The sequence below is a fragment of the Leuciscus leuciscus genome (genome assembly GCF_965113295.1).
Source record: "Leuciscus leuciscus genome assembly, chromosome: 17".
In the NCBI taxonomy this organism is placed as follows: Eukaryota; Metazoa; Chordata; class Actinopteri; order Cypriniformes; family Leuciscidae; genus Leuciscus; species Leuciscus leuciscus.
In genome coordinates this window covers 31,644,620-31,667,111 of record NC_138741.1, presented here as the reverse complement: position 1 = coordinate 31,667,111, position 22,492 = coordinate 31,644,620, and the positions used below count along the sequence as shown (strand labels likewise).

At 40.0% G+C, this 22,492-nt stretch overlaps 1 protein-coding gene across 1 annotated transcript in view; it reads right to left on the bottom strand.

The window, feature by feature from the left end:
- prkd3 (protein kinase D3) overlaps nt 1-22,492 on the bottom strand; it is an 83,828-nt gene that overhangs the window by 34,654 nt on the left and 26,682 nt on the right. The window lies entirely within an intron of this gene.

The window sequence follows — 22,492 nt, the reverse complement described above, 5'->3', positions numbered from 1 at the left end:
TGCGAGTAGAACCAGTTACATTTAAATTCATCCATAAAGACAGAGTGAAATATTTGCACACACAGCAAGCAGTGTCTCTACAAATAAAATGCACAGTAAAATGATTTTTCAAAGTTGTACATAAAACAAAGAGTTTTTAAAAGAAAATACTATGTCAGACTTTCTTTTCCAAAATGTAATGTTTAATTCAATATGTCACTTCCTGTTACTTTGCAAGTGTTTGTTCAAATATACTAGCAATTTCTGAGTGAAAATTGTTAAATCCTATTCTTCTTTTTTCAGTGTTGGTCAAGAATTTGAGCAATTAACCTGATATATTAGATGACACTAGTTAAGTTTAGAGGAAAGCATAAACATTCCAAAGTGGAATAGTCACACAGTCAGAGTGGTGAGAAGTCCTGTCAGGAAATGGTGATCACAGCCAATTCTGAGGTATTTCCTCTTATCAAGAATCACCAAACACCCTCCCATTGAGAATATTTCACACTGATATGTCTCTAGTGTACTCCGGAATCTCTGGGATCTACATCAGGTCTTCTTTAAAGCTAAAGAATTTTAGAGAAAGAATAATTGAATATGGCAAGTCAAGTCAAGTTGTATTTGTGTCATAATGTACATGCAGTGCTTTTCACAATCCGCATTGTTTCAAAGCAGCTTTACACCAAAATCATCATGATGTTAATGATGATTGATGTTTATATCTTTATACCATATAGTGGCATTTAGCAGATTAGGGTCAGTGTACCTTCAGATAATTTGTTTTCTAGTTATTGTCTTTAAAACGAAGAAACTGCTCATTTATCACATATTCCACCCTTCTCGTGATCATAAAATACAAATCTCATGTCGTGTTTTCTTAGTTTTATTTTTGTTTTCATCACACTTTGTGTAAATGCACCATATATAAATACAAGAAAACCAAAATGGATAAACAGCTTGAATATTCGATCTTTACATGTGGGCGGGAATGAAACGCTCCTTTCTGCTGATTGGTCAACCAAAGATCAAACCATGCCGTCATCAGTTCTTCCTCAGTTCCGCATAACAGAATAATAGTCATACACTGCTACAGTTGGACAGCGCGCAGCGAATGCATTAAGGCTACATTGTAGTAAAACGCAAACCAGTATCAATTTAAGTTTAAATACGCAACAGAACTTTTATTTTAGACAATACTCAAACTTTTTGACAAGGGATTAAGTAGAAACTAAATGACAGATATGAAAATATTTACATGACATTATTTCATATCAATGGTCACAGTTTTGTTAGAGACCATATATTTTGAGTTTATTCCATAAAGAAGTTTACAAATACAGGCTACCATATGTCATTATCCCACTGGCACATTACACATGTACACATGCTATTTGTTCCTCAAAGCAGTAGGCTACTGTTGTTTCAGTGATTGACTTTATTGAATTGTGAATTTAAAGTCATGATTTGATTAAGAAAATGAACCTCTTTGAGATGCAAATTTTAATTAACACACATAAAAATAAATAAATAAATAAATAAAAATATAGGCTATATATATAATAATAATGTGTATGACTTAGAAGACTGGGGGTCTGCAAGGGCTTAAGTCATTGTTTGACACATTTTACACCTATCTCTACAAATGACCTCAACTAGAACAACATGTATCATTATATGAAGTTACATTGACATTTACACACAATGTGAGGCTGTGGTTCCTAGAAAAAGGAATATGCAGCACGCTCAGCCTAACACTTTGAAATATAAATATAGAGATGAAGATTTTTTTTTTATATGTATAGGCATTTATCACTGTCAGAAAATCACTTTTTCATAACAGGCAATATATGCCCCATCAAATAGATTTTTAATATCTTATTAAATATGTATGAAATCTTTAATGTTAAATGTTAATGTTAACCAATTAAATTAGAATAATATGACATTATAGGCTGTTACCAATTAAATCAGTATTTGCACTGCAGAGGTGACAAAGATGCTGCATCTGAAGTTGCTTTATTATTATTATTTATACAGTTTAATGATGCTCAAGGGGCAGTAAATGCATTTTCACAACACTTACAATTGCATAATACAATGAGATTAATGTTTTAAAAATAACATAAAAAAACAAAAAAAACAATGGAATGACAAAATCAAATATTTATGAAAGGCCAGTAAGTGCGGCAAGTCATTGTGTGAATGATTGTGTCATTTATTCAACCGATTCTTTCAAAACGCTGATTCATTCAGGTATAAAAATCAAGTGTCTGTATATATTAATGGATCGTTGAATCACACACTCAACCGATTCTTTCAAAGACTCGTATTCATTCAGGAACTAAACACCACTCTGTGCTGCGGGTCAGTCGCATAACGGTTCTGTGACTTTGCTTTTGAAGTTTAGTTGGCAGAGAAAATAAAACACTGTTTTGTGTAACATCAATTAATACTGAATACTAATGATATAAACTCAGTTTATTGTGTGTTGTCTAAAACAAGTTATGAATGTTTTTGAAGCGTATTTATACTTGAATTGATACTAGTCTGTAATTAACTACAATGTAAAAGTATATTCGTTCCGCACTGTTCAGTGTGTCACGCAGCTTTGCCACACAAATTTGAAGAGCAGGTCATTTAAATAAAACAGGCGGTGTGCCAAAGAAGTAGACTAATAGGTAATGTGGGAGCAGATGCAAGGTACATTCATATTTCTAAAATAAATACCTATAGGCTAATAGCCTATTTCTCTGGTACGTGTAGACTACAGACGGAAAAAAGCTCTGTCTGTAGTCACAGTACGCTTTGTGTCAAACCTTTCTTCAGTCTGGTTGTTTGATGAGAAAGAGATTTGGTGCATTCGAACAAAGTGTGATAAAAAAATAAAAATAAAGAAAAAACAACATGAGATTCATTTTTTGTTCATGAGAAGGGTCGGATATGTGATAAATGACAAGTTTTTTTTCGAAGATACATGGATCATAGAGACTAAAGGGTGGGCTCTTTCGACTCGGTCCAGAAACCACTCAAAACACCCTATAGCCACATAACAACACCATGGCATTTAGGGTACTATAAAGGTATAATAACCGAATTTTAGATAAAGAAATAGGAAATTGCGATTGGTATTTTTGATTTTAACGTAAATGACAGACAGAAGAAATCTTCGTAAAGAGGAACCGTTATGCTTTTTTTTACATTTTCAACTTTCTTTAGTGTGTAATGTTTCTGTTTGAGCATGAAAAAGGCCTGCAAAGTTATAAAGCACAAAGTCCCTCCAGCGGGAGCTATATCAGTGCGCTCTGTTTCTGAACTCCCTGAAATCCTCCATTGTAGTCTTGAGTTTTCTTGCAGGAATGTAAAATGTCACATCATTTAAATGATTCCTGCACAATACATATACAAAAAAGGGGCGGGGCCTGGTTGAGTTGCGTTGATAGTGTGTTGAATATCATTAGTAGTGCGTTTCCGAAATACACTTGAACCGGATGACCAATCACAACACACTGGTCCAGCCAACCAATCAGAAATAGTTCTACGATCTACTTAAGCTTACGAAGCTTTTTGCAGCCCAGAGCATTACTGCAGACTGGGAAGAGAGGTGCTGTAACAATGTAAAATATGTGAAAAATAAGATTTTAAAAATAATGTATTTAACATTCAAGCATGAAATATGACCAAATGACCTCTTTAACACTTTTAATGTCAAAAGAGAAGTACAGTAGTCAACATTTGAAGTGAATCAAAACCTTTCATCAAAGTTATACATGAATTTTGAACATTACCCGTTCTTGTCTTAGGACAACTCTAATGAACTTTTTTGATCCACTTCAAATGTTGACTACTGTTCAGTTTAATACCAGCATTCTGTGTCTAACATTTTTTGTTTTTTTTTGTTTTTTTGAGGGGGGAGTTTGCTAGCTCTGAGGAAATGTTTCTGAAGCCTTTCACAACAGGCCAAATGGAAAAATTGGATATCAGAAACAAGGGGATGAAAGATGGTGGATAGGAAGAGAGGGGGAGACATGAATAGATGGGTGAGGATCAAAGATGCCCCTTGGTGAAGGGTCTGGATGGGGTTACGCACAGCTGCTTCCCGGCTGGGTCCCGACACACAATGCACCTAAAACAATACTGCCCATAATGCCAGGGCCAATGAAACTCACGGCCACTGTTTTTGGCATTGCCCCAATGTCACCTGTGGGCAGAAATCCCTGTCTGGCTTTGGAAAAGCTGTGTACTGACTTACTCAACACAATGAATTCACCTAAACACACTATCAAGAGACTAACATATCAGAAAGACTATCAGCTGAAATCATGAAAGAAAGGCAAAAATAAAAATAAGAGTGAACTGTTGATTCATTGTTAGTCCACAACATTCAGTGGTATGGAAAAGTTTGGCCACCCCTGTACATTTTCATGATTTTCCTTTATAAATCATTGGTTGTCTGGATAAGAAATTTCAGTTAAATATATCATATAGGAGACAAACACAGTGATATTTGAGAAGTGAAATAAAGTTTATATGATTTATGGAAAGTGTGCAAGAATTATTTAAACTAAATTAGGCATGTGCATACATTTAGGCACCACAAAAGAATAATTAACTCAATATTTTGTGCATCCTCCTTTTGCATAAATAACAGCCTCTAAATGCTTTCTATAGCTTCCAATTAGAGTCTGGATTCTGGCGGAAGGTATTTTGGACCATTCTTCTTTACAAAACATCTCCAGTTCAGTCAGGTTTGATGGTTTCCAAGCATGGACAGCCCGCTTTAAATCACACCACGCATTTTCAATAATATTCAGGTCTGGGGACTGAGATGGCCATTCCAGAACGTTGTACTTGTTCCTCTGCATGAATGCCTTAGTAGAATTTGAGCAGTGTTTAGGGTCGTTGTCTTGTTGAAAGATCCAGACCCGGCGCAACTTCAACTTTGTCACTGATTCCTGGACATTGTTCTCCAGAATCTGCTGATATTGAGTGGAATCCATGCGACCCTCAACTTCAACAAGATTCCCAGTCCCTGCACTGGCCACACAGCCCCACAGCATGATGGAACCGCCACCAAATTTTACTGTAGGTAGCAAGTGTTTTTCTTGGAATGCTGTGTTCTTTTTCCGCCATGCATAACGCCCCTTGTTTTGCCCAAATAACTCTATTTTAGTTTCATCAGTCCACAGCACCTTATTCCAAAATGAAGCTGGCTTGTCCAAATGTGCTTTAGCATACCTCAAGCGACACCGTTTGTGGCGTGTGCAGAGAAAAGGCTTTTTCCGCATTATTCGTCCATACAGCATCTCCTTGTGTAAAGTGGGCTGAATAGTTGAACGATGCACAGTGACACCATCACAAGATGATGTTGTAGGTCTTTGGAGCTGGTCTGTGGGTTGACTGTGACTGTTCTCACCTTCCTGCGCCTCTGCTTATCTGAGATTTTCTTGGTCTGCCACTTCGGGCCTTAACTAGAACTGTGCCTCTGGTCTTCCAATTCCTCACAATGTTCCTCACAGTTGAAACTGAGAGCTTAAATCTCTGAGACAGCTTTTTGTATCCTTCCCCTAAACCATGATGTTGAACAATCTTTGTTTTCAGGTCATCTGAGAGTTGTTTTGAGGCTCCCATGTTGCCACTCTTCAGAGAAGATGCAAAGAGGAGAAATACTTACAATTGGCCTCCTTAAATACCCTTTCTCATGATTGGATTCACCTGTGTATGGAGGTCAAGGGTCACTGAGGTTACCAAACCAATTTTGAGTTCTAATAATTAGTGCTAAAGGTATTGAAATCAATGAAATGACAAGGGTGCCTACATTTATGCACATGCCTAATTTATTTTAAATAATTCTTGCACACTTTCCATAAATCATATAAACTTTATTTCACTTCTCAAATATCACTGTGTTTGTCTCCCATATGATATATTTAACTGAAATTTCTTATCCAGACAACCAATGATTTATAAAGAAAAATCATGAAAAATTACAGGGGTGCCCAAACTTTTCCATACCACTGTATCATGAAGAGATGGATGTACACATAAAATGGAAAACAATCACCAACCAATGTCCTGGCAAAACAGCCACATCGTGAGCCAATTTCTTTTCTAATTAGCATACCATCATATAACTGTAGTATGAAAATGTTCTATATTGTGTCAATGCTGCTAATATCGTGCACAGAACTTCGGCCGTATCCAGATCAGATGGTGGACCTAACCATGACGCATCCTGAAGTGCCAGCCTCATCAGCCCTGTGAAGGCCTCATAGACACGACCAATCTGACTTCTGACCTGTAACGCTGCCTGGATCATAATCATACAGAGGAGAACTGGCCCCCGACTGAGCCTGGGTTCTCCCAAGGTTTTTTTTTCTCCATTCTGTCACCTGATGGAGTTTTGGTTCCTTGCCACTGTTGCCTTGGCTTTTGGCTTGCTTAGTTGGGGACATTTAATATTCAACAATATTATTGATCTGTCTTATTATGGGTGGACGATGATGCAATTTTCTTCTAGAAACAAACGTTGTTGTATTATTTTCATGTTATCAATGTGAAGCTGCTTTGATACAATCTGTATTGTAAAAAGCGCTATATAAATAAAGGTGACTTGACTTGACTTGATCAGATGCTTTCTTAACTGCTGTTTGTGAGGAAAGCGTATCACTGTAAACGCTAACGCTCAAAATAATTAATTGGTTTGAGTAGGACAAAGTTAAATTAAACTAATTAGTTCAGTCAAAATAACTTTTATGAGTATTTAGCACTTTCTTTTTCTTTCAAGTTCACAGAAATTATATATTTTTAGTAAACTGAACTGTTTCATTGTTTTGAGTTTTATGAAATTATTTCTTTTAATTTAGACAAACTTAAGTTTAACTGAAATGGCTGTGATTTCTATTTCCCAGCATGCTTTGCCCATGGCACTCAAAAGGGAGAGTAAATGCTCAAATTAAGTGTAATATAATGTTTGTTTGTTTTTTTGTGATTAATGTGATTAATGTTTTGTAATGCTAATTTAGAAAAAAAATCTGTTAATGTTGGTTTTATTATAGTTACCATGATGGTGACAAGTGGTGCATGTGGCTTGGTTTTAGAGCAAGTATGTTCAAAACTTTTGCTGCAAAAAAATAAAAAAATTTGCTGCACTCATACAGCAAGTGCTATAACATGCCATTGATAACATGTTAGCAAATTAGCAAGTTAGCATGTATTGAACTAGCCTATAATGTCACTTATGAATAAGTTTATACCAATAAAAATGTTCACATCGTTACATGAAAATTTTAAGTTGAATTAGTTTCGTGAATTAGGGACTGTTCGTTTTTTTATTTAAGGGGCCACCGGAGGAGTTTTGAGATCTGTTGTCAAAAAAGACATGACCCTCCCTTCGCCAGCAATACATTTTTCTATGACCCTCCAAAATCCATCCATCCATCCATCTTCTTCCGCTTATCCGGGGCCGGGTCGCGGGGGCAGCAGTCTAAGCAGGGATGCCCAGACTTCCCTCTCCCTAGACACTTTCTCCAGCTCTTCCGGGGGGACCCCGAGGCGTTCCCAGGCCAGCCGGGAGACATAGTCCCTCCAGCGTGTCCTAGGTCTTCCCCGGGGTCTCTTCCCGGTGGGACATGCCCGGAACACCTTCCCGGGAAGGCGTCCAGGAGGCATCCGGAAAAGATGCCCGAGCCACCTCAGCTGGCCCCTCTCGATGTGGAGGAGCAGCGGCTCTACTCTGAGCTCCTCCCGAGTGACTGAGCTTCTCACCCTATCTCTAAGGGATCGCCCAGCCACCCTGCGGAGAAAGCTCATTTCGGCCGCCTGTATCCGGGATCTTGTCCTTTCGGTCATAACCCACAGCTCATGACCATAGGTGAGAGTAGGAACGTAGATTGACCGGTAAATCGAGAGCTTCGCCTTACGGCTCAGCTCTTTCTTCACCACGACAGACCGGTACAGCGACCGCATTACTGCAGAAGCTGCACCGATCCGTCTGTCAATCTCCCGTTCCATCCTTCCCTCACTCGTGAACAAGACCCCAAGATACTTGAACTCCTCCACTTGAGGCAGGAACTCTCCACCAACCTGAAGCGGGCAAACCACCCTTTTCCGACTGAGAACCATGGCCTCGGATTTGGAGGTGCTGATTCTCATCCCAGCCGCTTCACACTCGGCTGCAAACCGTCCCAGTGCATGCTGAAGGTCCTGGTCTGATGGGGCCAACACGACAACATCATCCGCAAAGAGCAGAGATGAAATTGTGTGGTCCCCAAACCTGACCCCCTCCGGCCCCTGGCTGCGCCTAGAAATTCTGTCCATAAAAGTTATGAACAGAACCGGCGACAAAGGGCAGCCCTGCCGGAGTCCAACATGCACCGGGAACAAGTCTGACTTATTGCCGGCAATGCGAACCAAGCTCCTGCTCCGGTCGTACAGGGACCGGGTAGCCCTTAGCAAAGGGCCCCGAACCCCATACTCCCAGAGCACCCTCCACAAGATGCCGCGAGGGACACAGTCGAATGCCTTCTCCAAATCCACAAAGCACATGTGGATTGGTTGGGCAAACTCCCATGAACCCTCCAGCACCCTGTAGAGGGTATAGAGCTGGTCCAGTGTTCCACGACCAGGACGAAAACCACACTGTTCCTCCTGAATCCGAGGTTCTACTATCGGCCGGATTCTCCTCTCCAGTACCCTGGAATAGACTTTCCCGGGGAGGCTGAGAAGTGTGATCCCCCTATAGTTGGAGCACACCCTCCGGTCCCCCTTCTTAAAAAGAGGGACCACCACCCCGGTCTGCCAGTCCAAAGGCACTGTCCCCGACCGCCACGCGATGCTGCAGAGGCGTGTCAGCCAAGACAGCCCCACAACATCCAGAGACTTGAGGTACTCAGGGCGGATCTCATCCACCCCCGGTGCCTTGCCACCGAGGAGTTTCTTGACTACCTCGGTGACTTCAGCTTGGGTGATGGACGAGTCCGCCTCCAAGTCCTCAGCCTCTGCTTCCTCAATGGAAGACGTGACGGCGGGATTGAGGAGATCCTCGAAGTATTCCTTCCACCGTCCGGTGATATCCCCAGTCGAGGTCAACAGCTGCCCACCTCCACTGTAAACAGCATTGGTAGGGCACTGCTTCCCCCTCCTGAGGCGCCGGACGGTTTGCCAGAATCTCTTCGAGGCCGACCGATAGTCCTTCTCCATGGCCTCACCGAACTCCTCCCAGGCCCGAGTTTTTGCCTCCCCAACCACCCGGGCTGCAGTCCGCTTGGCCCGTCGGTACCCATCAGCTGCCTCAGGAGTCCCACAAGCCAGCCAGGACCGATAGGACTCCTTCTTCAGCTTGACGGCATCCCTTACTTCCGGTGTCCACCACCGGGTTCGGGGATTGCCGCCTCGACAGGCACCGGAGACCTTACGGCCACAGCTCCGAGTGGCCGCGTTGACAATGGAGGTGGAGAACATGGTCCACTCGGACTCAATATCTCCAGACTCCCTCGGGATCTGGTCGAAGCTCTGTCGGAGGTGGGAGTTGAAGATCTCTCTGACAGGGGATTCGGCCAAACGTTCCCAACAGACCCTCACAGTACGTTTGGGTCTGCCGAGTCTGTCCAGCTTCTTCCCCCGCCATCGGATCCAACTCACCACCAGGTGGTGATCAGTTGACAGCTCCGCCCCTCTCTTCACCCGAGTGTCCAAGACATACGGCCGGAGGTCAGATGAAACAACCACAAAGTCGATCATTGACTTCCGGCCTAGGGTGTCCTGGTGCCATGTGCACTGATGGACACCCTTATGCTTGAACATGGTGTTTGTTATGGACAAGCTGTAACTAGCACAGAAGTCCAATAACAGAACACCACTCGGGTTCAGATCAGGGGGGCCGTTCCTCCCAATCACGCCCCTCCAGGTGTCACTGTCGCTGCCCACGTGGGCGTTGAAGTCCCCCAGTAGAACGACGGAGTCCCCAGTCGGAGCACTTTCCAGCACCCCTCCCAGAGACTCCAAGAATGCCGGGTACTCTGCACTGCCGTTTGGCCCGTAGGCACAAACAACAGTGAGAGACCTATCCCCGACCCGAAGGCGCAGGGAAGCGACCCTCTCGTTCACCGGGGTGAACTCCAACACATGGCGGCTGAGCTGGGGGGCTATAAGCAAACCCACACCAGCCCGCCGCCTCTCACCATGGGCAACTCCAGAGTGGTGAAGAGTCCATCCTCTCTCGAGGAGTGTGGTTCCAGAGCCCAAGCTGTGCGTAGAGGTGATCCCAACTATCTCTAGTCGGAATCTCTGAACCTCACGCACAATCTCAGGCTCCTTCCCCGCCAGAGAGGTGACGTTCCATGTCCCTAGAGCTAGATTCCGCGTCCAGGGATCGGGTTGTCTAGGCCCCCGCCTTCGACTGCCGCCCGATCCACTTTGCACCGGCCCCTTACGGTCCCTCCTGCAGGTGGTGGGTCCACGGGAGGGTGGCCCCACGTCGCTCCTTCGGGCTGAGCCCGGCCGGACCCCATGGGGGGAGGCCCGACCACCAGGCGCTCGCATACGAGCCCCAACCCCGGGCCTGGCTCCAGGGTGGGGCCCCGGCTGCGCCATACCGGGCGACGTCACGGTCCTCAATTTTGTTGGCATCATAAGAGTTTTTTGAACCGCTCTTAGTCTGACCCGTCACCTAGGACCTGTTTGCCTTGGGAGACCCTACCAGGGGCATATAGCCCCAGACAACATAGCTCCTAGGGTCGTTCGGGTACTCAAACCCCTCCACCACGATAAGGTGGCAGTTCAAGGAGGGGGAAAATGATTGTGAAAAAAGGCATGACCCTCCCCGATAATTTATTGATTAGCCTACTTCTGTACTGGTTTGCGCTTGGCAAAGATGTTCAGATAGCCATTGTTTTTTTTTTAAACCATAAACTCTTGCTTTCTCATCTTACTAGGGCTGTAACGATAGACCAAAACTGATTCGGTTCGTATCACGATTTTTTGATTTTAGATTTGAAAACAAATGTTTTCGGTGCTGATGCGGTGTGACTCGTTCAACTTGTGGGTGGCGCTGCCAACAAAGCATATAAAACCTGTCACAAAGAACCGGCAAAAGTAATGATTATTAATATGTCAAATATAGCAAGGAGACATTTTAATTGTTTATTAATAAACAAGTGTTTTCTGTGTCGACTGCAAAGATGAAGTTGACGATGCGTCGCGATCTTCTCAGAACGCGCCAGAGAGAAATGCACATTTCATAAGCAGAAAGCAGTCTGTTTTCCTTCGTTTTGAATTGTTCTGTTTAAAAGTAGACATTTCAAGCTTTCTATATAGTTCTCAGGTCTGTGAGGCAAGTAGCATAGGCTACCCTACGCTGAGTTTCGGTTCATTTATGAGACAAGAGTCAAGTCAAGTCAAGTCAAGTCATCTTCATTTATATAGCGCTTTTAACAACGTAGATTGTTTCAAAGCAGCTTCACAGAGATAAGCGTATAATTTAAGGTAACAGAGATTGTTTTGGCTTTATAGCAGAGTTAAGTTATTTTCCATCTAAAGTTAGTTTTGATTGATTTGCTTCCGTCGCAACGATCATTTGTTTTTAAATTAGGGGCCGCTAAGACGACACCATTCCCTCTACACAGACTTTAAACGCGAACCTGTGAGAAACGCTGATGGCGTTCACATGCGCATTTAGAATGGGTTCTATAGTTATGTGCATTTGAAATTACGCAGGTTTGGATTTTCCCTACAAGCCAAGCCTAAAAGCCAAAGTAAAAGTACTTGTCTTTCCTTATAAATTTTGATAAAGAATTTTATTTTATTTTGTCGCTTAGGGGTAGGAACGCGAAACGAATTTTCCCGACAACGCCTTATCTGTAGAGTGGTAGAGGGATCCTCCATAGGGACAGACTAGTTGAAACTTCAGCACTGCGTTGTCATCGGGTCCAGGCGAAGGTCCATCGTCAGATCTGGATACGGCCCGGATCCGGCAGGCTGCAGGAAAACCTCGGGATAAACACAGACACTAAAATTAGCGTAGATGCCATTCTTCTCATGATGTAACGAGTACATCAGGATTTATGGGAAGTGTTCCCGGTTCCGGCTGACCTAATCTATGCAGCCTAACATTAAATTATAGAAGTCTATAATGTATTATGTGAATGCTAGGTCAAAGAGATGTGTCTTTAATCTGGCTTTGAACTGACAGAGTGTGTCTGCTTCCCTGACAATGGTAGGAAGACTGTTCCAGAGTTTTGGTGCTAAATAGGAAAAGGATCTACCGCCAGCAGTCGATTTTGATATTCTAGGTATTATCAACTGGCCGGAATTTTGAGATCGCAATAGACGTGAAGGACTATAATGCGTTAAGAGCTCGCTCAAGTACTGCGGAGCTAAACCATTTAGTGCTTTGTAAGTAATCAGCAATATTTTAAAATTTATGCGATGTTTAATAGGGAGCCAATGCAGTTTTGACAGAACTGGGCTAATATGGTCATACTTCCTGGTTCTGGTAAGAACTCGAGCTGCTGCGTTTTGAACCAGCTGTAGTTTGTTTATTAAACGTGCAGGGCAACCACCCAGTAGAGCATTACAATAATCTAGCCTTGAGGTCATGAACGCATGAACTAATTGTTCCGCATTTGTCAATGAGAGCATATAGCGTAATTTAGATATATTTTTAAGATGGAAAAATGCAGTTTTACAGATACTAGACACGTGACTTTCAAATGAAAGATTGGTATCAAAGAGTCCAGTTCACTCGCCTATTTTCTGATATCTATTTTCTACTATATTTACTTCTTATTTATTAAATCCAGATGAAACATTGAGCATTTGTGCTTTCTGTTTGAGGTCTCTGTGAAATTTTTAAAGTCGCTTTCAGAGCAGTCATGTCCGTAATGGAGAACTGTCACGCCCGTAACATTGTTTTTTTTTTCTTGTTTTTTTTTCACATAAATGCGAACACGAAAAATAAAATAAAAATAATATTTTATGTTCTGTGGAGGCCGATCTTTATTCATCTGGTGGGTATATATCTTTTGGTTTGCACAGTGTAATTTATAGAATTACTAAAAAATATTTTGCCACCTAAAAGTTAAAGATTTTTTGTGTCACGTCACATGTGTATTTCCCTCATATTAAATATAAAACCCATGTGTAGACTGATATTTTTCTAATGTCTTGACTCCTTTCAGACGTTTCAAAATATTGGTATTAAATGCATTTTCGGAGAATTTATAATTCAAGTTTTGACTGCAAATGTCACGTCCATAACACTGGAATCGCCCAATTTTAACAAATTTATCCTCAACTAGTTTTTGTGGTGTAGGTCTACGTATTTTATTATGTTAAATTAAATAATACTAATAGTAATTTAAAGATGTGGTAGCCCTACAAATTAGGGCAAAGGGAGGCTTTTTGGATCTTTGAACTTAAAACTTTATTTCCTGAAGGCATGAATGAAGAACTTGAATTTTCCTGTTTTTTGTAAAACACATTCTTTCTTTCTGTATGTCTACAATGCTGTATTATCATTGGAAGCTGCTCATTTGAAACTTATATCTGTTTGTAATTCTACTTGAGACAATTGAGATTGAGATGATTGTATTCAGCTGTTTATCCTTAATTGCTGACTTACTTTAAAAGGGTGAATGTTGTTAGCTAAATGAGCACTGAAGATAGCAATGTGCTGAAACGTTTGCTGGTGTCCAGTCTGTTTTTAATCCACATGCACTTTGCACTTGATTTGCACAATGCAATTTGAAAAATAAAAATATGCTTTTGTAGACTTCAAGTCTTGAGTTGATCAGTGTGCGGCCAGCTACTCCTCTTGTTCAGCCCTACATCTTACACATCGTGGAAACAAAATAAATGGAAACTAAAATATGGTAGTATCGCGCTACCAGCGCACATTCTATCAGCTGCAGTTCTGGCGCCTCAGTCCCAATACTGTAAAACTCGACGTTCACATCACATGTTAATGCAGTGGTAGAGTTACACTCACAGGACACTGTGCACTTATTCGCAATCACAAAAGTTCATTATTTGCTCGTGCTTTAAAGCTTTGCCGGGTAAACATTTCTTTGGCATTTTGTTCTGACATGATGCACTTTTTCTAAGCGGGAACTGAAGTGCGCCGCACACGCACAGTCAAACAGCTCCAAACTGGATTTTTGTTGGGTCAGACCCATCTGATATCGAAGGGGGGCTGATAACGCGAGATCAACATGGAGCTAAATGGAAAAAAAATAACACCAAATAAGCCACTTTGAAATGTTGCTGTTTTCATGAATATAAAAGTTGGGTGACCCTCCCCCTAGACTAAAAAAAGTTGGATGACCCTCCCCTCAACAAAGAATAAAAAGACATGACCCTCCCCTATTTTCCTCCGGTGGCCCCTTCCATAAATACCGAACGGTCCCTTAGTGTACTCAAATATTTCAAGCTAAGTACAAAATTAAAATCTGCCAGTTATGCTTGCTTAAACTTTAAATTTCTTAACTTAAAAAATGTAAGGCAATCAGTTGCCTCAAAAATGTTGAGCTTTGCCAACTTATTCAGGTTTATAGTGTGCAGCACATATTTACATATTCATCTTCTGTCTTTGAAAATGGGGCAGATTGTGGAAAGCAAAGTACACCTTGGCCATAATGCAATGCGCTCGACCTGGCCTTCCATGTGATAAATAATAAAGTATCATTAAAAATGTAGAATGTTTATTTATTCTCTGACTCATAATTCGATCAAACTGTCGAGCGTTAAACATTTTTACACAAAATCAGGTTAAAAATGTAAACATTTATTTATGAGATGATAGATCTCTTCAGGTATTTAAAAAAATATATATATAGTAATGAGTCAAGAGAGGAATGAAATGTTGTGGATATTTATTTTTTAAGGCCAATAGTGTAGTTATAGAACAATTTATCAGCCAAGTGGATACATTGGCCAATTTATGGCCATTCGAAAGTATTGTATTGATTATACTGAACAGTCATCCTGGTTTCTAGACATTGGTATTGGCATCAAACACTGAAAAGCCCATATAGGCTACACACTGAGTGCATTGCATTGCATAATAGATACTAGATCCTGCAGAAATAGCAGGAGTAAAATCAATGGCGATATGCTATCCCGAACATAGCCATTAGTTTCATAATACCTTTTCACTCCTTAAACGACATTAAAATAACTAATCTGCAAAATGCAGCTGAAATCCATAAAATGGCTTGGTCATGTTGAAACCAGCATAATTCCATGCAGCCAGGCTTGCTTTATCCATTAATGTACAAGAAACATGAAAGCCTTAGTCTTTCTGTTGAATTATATAAGCTCATTTCACACAGCTGGACACTGGACCTAATCTGCATCCCATTTCATCCACATACAGTATATGAGCATCCCTCGGCTGTCTGAATGCCTCTTTTTTTTTAAGCTGGAGTTGTCTGTACAACATACAAGATACATACAGACACCAACAGAAGATCAGTTGTTAACTCTCTGCTGGATGCTGGCAAAGACAGTCATAGGTTCAATTCTCAGGAATGCATGAACTGATAAACACTGAAGGTGTCAGCCAGATGCATATGTAGTATATTAAACAATAAAAACAAATCCATGTCATGATTCCTTTAAAAGAGCAAACCTTCTTCCATTTACAGCTTTAACTTATGTCATACCGCAGAAGTTTTACAGGCTGCTCCTGACATGCATCCTTCCTGAGAGAAGAGTCACTGAGAGCTTTCCTCTCTGCTCTGTGCCCAAGTCTGGACCTGGACCCTTCAACTTCCTCCGGCTGGCACGGCCCACACACTTTCCACCCTACATTTCCCACTGACCGCAGCGAGCCAGACTACTGCCATAGAGATACAAAGAAGTTGCAAATGTTGCCCATACCAAGACAAAAAATTCGTAAAGAGTAAGGATGCACCGAAATTTTGCCCGCCGAAAATGGCATTTTCGGGATTTGGCTGAAAGAGAAAAAAGGCTGCAAAAATGTACGCAACAATCTCGTTCACTGGTCCACCCCAAGCTATGCTCGGCTCATATGCTCTGATAATAATAGCTTTGTAGGACTATGCTTGATTTTGAAAATTGGTAAAAAATAAATCTGTTAAAACTGATTCTTTTCCATAGAACTGAATGAAAAAGAATACATTGATATTACATTTAATTTTAATATATTTTGGTTACTTTAAATAAAGTATTTATTTTATTGGCTTGTATTTTTAATAAAATTATTGAATTTAATTAAAAAGTTTAATATTAATACACTTATAAAAAAAAATAAAAAATAAGAAATTAATAATTATAGAAAAAAAGTTATTTTCGGTTTCAGTTTTCAGCCAAGTGCATCCAGAATTTTCGGTTTCAGTTTCAGCCCAGAATTTTCATTTCGTTGCATCCCTAGTAAAAACAGAATAAATATGCTCTGGTTACTGACTTGCATGAAGGGAAAGAATTGTCTTACTTATGCTGTGTGTGTGTGTTGTTTATAAAGCTGATTTATAGATGCAGACCCACTCATAAGCACTGTGCAAGTCATGGGATTTAATAATTTAAGTCTCAAGCCATTTGTTGGTTGATTGTCCCAGACAGTGTAAACACTGCAGTGCTTTCAAAACAAGATGTTTGAGCAGCCTAACATGTCAACTTCTGACCAATAGAATGAGTTTGGGGCAGGACTAAAGTCCCTTTAAGGCAAGTCCTTTCGCTCTTGGCTGTCTTGGCAATGTCTCCTGGTAGGCATACGGTGCCTGATCAGCAATTACATCTGACAAAATTTTTATAATTTTGCTTCTCTAGCCTAACTCAAATCAGAATAAAAAAACTGTACTTTTTGGGTTGGGCCAGATAATGCTCATACATGCTATCGAACCAACAATAGGTAATTTAGTGACATTACTTAGGTGTTGCTAGCTGGTGAAAAAGCAGTATTACTATCAGACAGAATCTGGCTTGTACAGTCAGGCTGTTTTATGACTCCAAAAATTTGGTTAAAGGAATAATTCACCCAAAAATTTTAATAAAATAATTTATTGAGTGTTATATTGTTCCAAACCCAAATTACATTCTTTCTTTCACTTCACTTCACACAAAAGAGAAAAAATTTCCTTTTTCTGTGTAATTACAATCAAAAGTTATAATAAAAAAAAATGTTCTGGGGTGTTTCCCATACTACAACATAACTCAATGATTAACTAGTACGATGCATCATTGGAAAGATGAACTAGCTATTAACTAGCTAATCTGCTTCACGTAATAATAGTAACATTGTCGCACATTCGTCATTTGAACCATGTTGGTTCAACAGTATAAAACTGTCATTAATTATGTCACGTAGGTCAAACTATGTTTCAACCCAGATAGCAAATACATGTTCATCATGAAAACATCAGTTTTCTGAACTTTCAAAACATTCCTTTTTTTTATATGCAAATGCTAAGGGAAGATTTCATTTTATCATTTTGCAAACAATATGTGAATGTTACTTTTGAAATGTTCTCTGAGTATTCTGAAACATTTGAAAAACATTAGTTTGAGAACAGCAGTTTGAGAACATTATTAAAGACATTATTAACGTTAGTGGAAAGATGTTTGCTCATAGCGTTGGCTACTTTTCTGAGAACGTTCCCTGTTAGCTGGGTTAAAGGCTGTAGTTCCAACCACACAACTTCACAAGGCTGTTTGCAAATGGTAATGACAGAGCTTGCAACCATATTTTGCTAATGATGTTTTTGGTTCACTCATGAATACAGCTGATCTGAGCTGCAAGCAGTGCGGGGCCGAGAGCAGTGGGAACGGAGCGAGGCCAGTGTGCATTGCTCCTCCATGAGCGAGTGCCTCATGGAGGAGCTCCGGATAGATAAAAAGAAAATTGACGACAGTGAAGGATGCGATCCTCATGAGAGAGGACCAGGCCTGGACTATTTACGTTGTGTTTAATGTTTTATTATGTTTATATGCAGCAGTCGTCCATCAGGGGCTGCTGCTTTACTTTCGTTTTGTGTTTATTTTATGATAATAGAGTTGTTGAAAGTTTGCTGGTTCCCGCCTCCCGCCGCCTCCTTCCCTGATCCTTTAACATTGCTACAATATGGTTCTCGAGTTCCAAGCCATGACTCTGTCGCAGCCGTTAACAACTTAAGGGAAGATTGTCATTGGATATGGTATGGAGGCACATTTTAGGCTGTTTCCTACACAAAGATATTGTCTGAAATCAGAAGACTTAGAATACATTGCATGGGACACTTTTATAATGCTTCTATGTTGCATTTGCATTCTATTTGAAACTTGAAAACTTCAGTCCCTGACTGTTCAATGTTAATGTCAGCAGTCTTCAATATTTAATCCTTTTGCTTTTTTATAGAAATAAAAAACATTTATTCAGTTGGACAACGGACGCTACAATTAAAAACTTAAAAGTGTCTACTCTGCTCCATGCAGAGTCGCAGCAGGAGTCAGATTTCACTTATCAGGTGAAGAGAGTAAATAAAAGAGATGACTGACATGACGATGGCGGAGGATTTGGTGCGCAACAGATCCTGAGCGTCATTGACAAATATATTATGTACTGTCACTCTCTATAGAATACATATGACCGCAAATGCAAAAGTGAAAAGAGAGCGCACATTCAAAAGTGATTTCAATACCCCTTAAATCATTTTTTTTATGTAAATAGTTATTATGTTCAGTTAAACACTTATGACTTATTTGGAGAGATTTTGGGGACTTTTGATATAAGGCTACCTTTGGTTCCAAATGCCATAACTTTTGATTGCTTTGAGATATCAACACAAAATGCCCAGATGCAGTTGACAGCACACACATACAAAGATCTGCTGCGAGGAGATGCGGCTTTGTGATGGGAAACATCGCAATTCTGACGAGAAAAAAACAGGTACTATGCGTGAACATTCTGTCCTTTTTAGGGTTGCATCTTCCTGTTTTTGGTTCGTTTACATTTCTTTGGTCCGTCTTGCGTTTATATATCATTCGAACTGCACCAGTTTGGTTGGAAGTGGACTATCTTTTCAGCGGTCTTGGTCCACTTGTTTGATGTGTACCAGGGTTCAGATGGCAGTGTTCACACTTATTGAGGCGCACTAACAGAGCAAGCACAGCAGGGTTCGTTTTAATCAAACCAAACATGCCAAGTGTGAACACACCCTTAGAAAACAGTCTAATAATGCGGTTCATGGATTCTTGTCCGTGGAATGCACAACTTCCGGTATTTTACTGGTTACTCAACATTGGTAAATTGCAATTGAGAATTTCTTTAAAACGAGTATTCAAATTTAAACGAGCAATCGTGACAGCCCTACTTGTTTTGTTGTTGTTGTTTGTAGAGTTATAAGTCCTTACTTTTAAGTATGTCACTTAGACATGATATCATTAAAAATGCCTTCAGGGTGTAAAAGGTTAAAACTCATACCTGGCTAGCCACATAAACTGTACATTCCTAGTTCTTCAGCCCCCGCTTGTTGTTAATGAGACTGACTCACATGAGACATTCAGCAGATACTTGTTCACAAACTAGATGCATCAGTCATTCATGAAGGCAGCATTCCAGTTCATTCTGTTTGGTTATTAAAGATGACACTAAACATTCTGTGAAAGGTTTATTCATTCAGTTCCAAACAAAAATGATATGCTCCTCCACATCCTGAACTTCAATGCTATTTTCTTGTTCAGTTTTTAAAAGCAGTCAAATGCAGTTTTGGAAGCAAGATTTTTGAAAGGGTGTTTAAACATGTAATTACTAGCAAAATAATTGCCTACAACATTCTAAAATCTGCCAGTTTAATGCGAGATATAAGCTACGTATCGTTTCTTTTGCAACGAATCTATTATTTTTCCAGTTATAGACCAGCGCGCTCAAGCACTGACTAGAAATCAGCGCTGACAAGAATCAGCATTCTGAATGTGTTTCAGTCCGGTGGAGGCTAGAATCATGCAGCAGAGGAATGTAAAGTTGACAAGCCATTAAAGAAGTTGACTTAAGAACCACTTATATATTTTCAAATATTTTCAATAAATCATGTTCCCATTCACTACGGTGACGAATTTTTAAATTAATTAAACTAAATTATATTTATAAGGTAAAACTAAAATTGTTAGGCATCAACTAATGCCAAAATGTTTTCTTTGTTCACCAAGTAATTTACTGGTCAGGCATTATTGTTAACTCGCAAGACTGTAAGGAGAAAATGACAATTTGATGGATAGTTTAAATATATTCTGTAATTCTGCCGTCACATCTGAGCGCGAAACGCTGCTTGGATAGATTCAAGATAGTTAAAAATAATTAATAATACAATAATAATTTAATTGTTCATATGTGTTTATTCTTGTTAAAAGATTATAGAGCTGGTAAGTCCCGCCCCTTCCGCTAACCCCACTGGACCTCTAGGTTGAAAAATCGTCAATGCAAGTGAATGTGAGAAAATAATTATTTTCTGGTCCCGTTTGAATTTTGCCATGGATGTGAACATACTTGTCTGTGAATTTTTTATATAATTTTTCATGTGAAGAATGCTACAATTTAGCGGGTAGAAGTTTGATACGGTTAGACTTTGTGTGAGAGCACTTTGTGGACTACAACCTAGTTTTTACATCAGACGGGAATCTGAAGAAAGAACAGCCCATTTGGTTTGAATGGTGACATTTGGGTACAAAACACACAGGCATCTCGATCTGTCTCCATAGATTATCGCAGCATTAGCACCGTGATTTGACAAGTGGAGGGAAAATGTGTTATGAGGTGACGTCACATAGGCGACATGTAGTCTTTCTCGTTATGTCTTTTCTGCTAGCCAAAGAATCATACAATATACTGTCAAACTCGTAACATGAAAAATTATATAAAAAATTCACAGACAACATATGTTCACATTCATGGCACAATTCAAACGGGACCAGAAAATAATTATTTTCTCATATTCACTTGCATTGACGATTTTTCAACCTAGAGGTCCAGTGGGGTTTTACGGATGGGCGGGACTTACCAGCTCTATAGGCAATCGCTTGGACTTGCATGCCATTCAGGCACACTACGGCTCTGCAACCCGCAGTAAAGAAATTAGCAGAAAAACATCAAGCACAGGGCTCACACTAATTTTCTAATCAATTTTGAAAGTTCAAATAAATCATTCTGCTTTTTCCCTGTTAATATTCTCCGTGGGAAATAATTTATAAGAATGCTTCTTGTTTGCTGACTGGCTGTTCGCGGTACAGCTGCTGTTAATTAAATTTTTAATGTCAAAACTGTAACCGTTGCATTTCGTTAAAGGTACACTGTGTCCTTTTTTTTTAAAGTATTTTATTAGCTAAAATCAATGTCTTTATTCATAAATATATCCTCATTGGTGTAAAATAACATCTGACTTTTCCTCGTACGTGAATTATTTCTTATCTTTATTTACATTGAACAGGCAAGTCCAAGGAGGCTTCCATGTCGTTCCGACGATACCCCGTTCTTGGCTTATTTTGGCCGAGTCGTTGAATCAGTGAGTTGCTCTTCACTCAAGAGCAGCAGCAATGAATCAGTCCAATTCGCAAATACATTTTTCAGTGTTATTTGTGAACCAGTTCAGCAGGTAAATTGGAAAGAATCAACTCATTCCCAAATCAGACATCACTCATCAGAGGGGGTTGCAATTTCATCAGTTCGAAATAACGAAGAACGATATGTTTTTTTATGGAATATAGTGGAGTAAAAAGCATGATATTATGCTTTGGAATATAGTGAAAGGTAAAGGTTTCACAAAATAAAAATACTCTGATAAAGTACAGATGCTTGAACAATGTACTTTAAAAATTTTTTTATAAGATTGGTCTCTGCTCACATGCTGGGATATATTAAAAAAATGTGTGCAGAAAACTTCTTTGACGTTCTGAGGGAGCTTGATTCATGTTAAAGGAACATTTGTCCCACTTTATATTAAGGGTTTTCACACCGGTTCAAATAAAACAAACTCTGGTGTTTGTTAGCATGGCTCAGTTGAATAAGTGTGAACACTGCCACTGCCATCACTGAAAGATGGGTCTTGGTCCACTTTCAAACGAACTCTAATGCGGTCTGAAACAAATATGAATGCAAAACGGGCCAAAGACATGTAAACGAACCAAAATCAGGACACAATGTCACAAGATGAGACTCTAAAAAGGACAGAATAATAATAATAAGTTTAAGTTTAATTTATATAGCGCCTTTCCCAAGCTCAAGGACGCTTCACAATGACAGTAAATAACAAGCAATTTACAAATAAACGGACAATGGACATTTGCCCAGTCCAAGTAATGGGCGATTGCAGTTGCAAATCGCATTACATTTGCAATACAAACATAAAACAGAGACAGCATGGTGGGCAGTTGGAGTAAAGATGCAATAGATTATTGGTACCTAGGTTAACATTGTGACTGTGTTATGTCAAATTAACATTTTCATGACTGATAATACTGATTAAACAAATGGGTTTTGAGTTTATGCTTAAATTCATGCAACGTGGTTGTTGTCCTGAGAGCCAACGGA